We start from the raw sequence: 685 nt of genomic DNA, 5'->3' as shown, positions 1-685 counted from the left end.
CGGGGACTTGAATCTTGCAGGTACGGGGGAGCGGTGGGGGTCACATTCTCGGAGTTGGGGCCCGACAGCAGCGGAGATCGCTCGTCCATGCCGTCGGAGGCCATGTCGTTAACGGTGAGAAATATCGGACAGAGGCGGCGGGGAGGCTCCTGGCTGCACCGAGTCTTCACTCAGCACGGAGGAGCAGCCGGCGGCTGGTTGTTGGTGGCGAGTTACTCCGGTCCAGCAGCCCCGGTGACGGCAGCCTGGAGGAGGAGGAGCTCCGCGGTGATCCCCGCCCCCCTCTCGCTGGTATGACCCGGGGCATGGTGGTAGTGCTAGTAAGACTATATGGAGCTGTGTGCTGCACACATTGGAGACTGTGATGGAATTTTATGTGAAAAAAAAAACATGTGAGTGTTATTCAATGTTTTGGTGCACAGGTTTATTTGGATTGTATCCCATATTTTTGTTTATAAATAACAATATAAAATGTCCTGCTTGGACCCTGAGCAAGCGGATAAGATTTCAGTGTTTTTAATGATGGAGGTACACAGTGGTAAATCAATAAAGCAGCGATTTCCAGTTTTCACCACTAGATGTCACTGTTTGACTACTGAGGTCCATGTCTGTGCGGCAGTCGGTAAGTATTTAGACCAGGGGTCACCAACCTTTTTGAAACTGGGTACTGAGTCATACGAAGGGC

Source organism: Morone saxatilis, unplaced genomic scaffold, assembly GCF_004916995.1.
Source record: "Morone saxatilis isolate NCDOM2014 unplaced genomic scaffold, NCSU_SB_2.0 Contig9, whole genome shotgun sequence".
In the NCBI taxonomy this organism is placed as follows: Eukaryota; Metazoa; Chordata; class Actinopteri; family Moronidae; genus Morone; species Morone saxatilis.
This window is presented reverse-complemented; position numbering follows the sequence as displayed.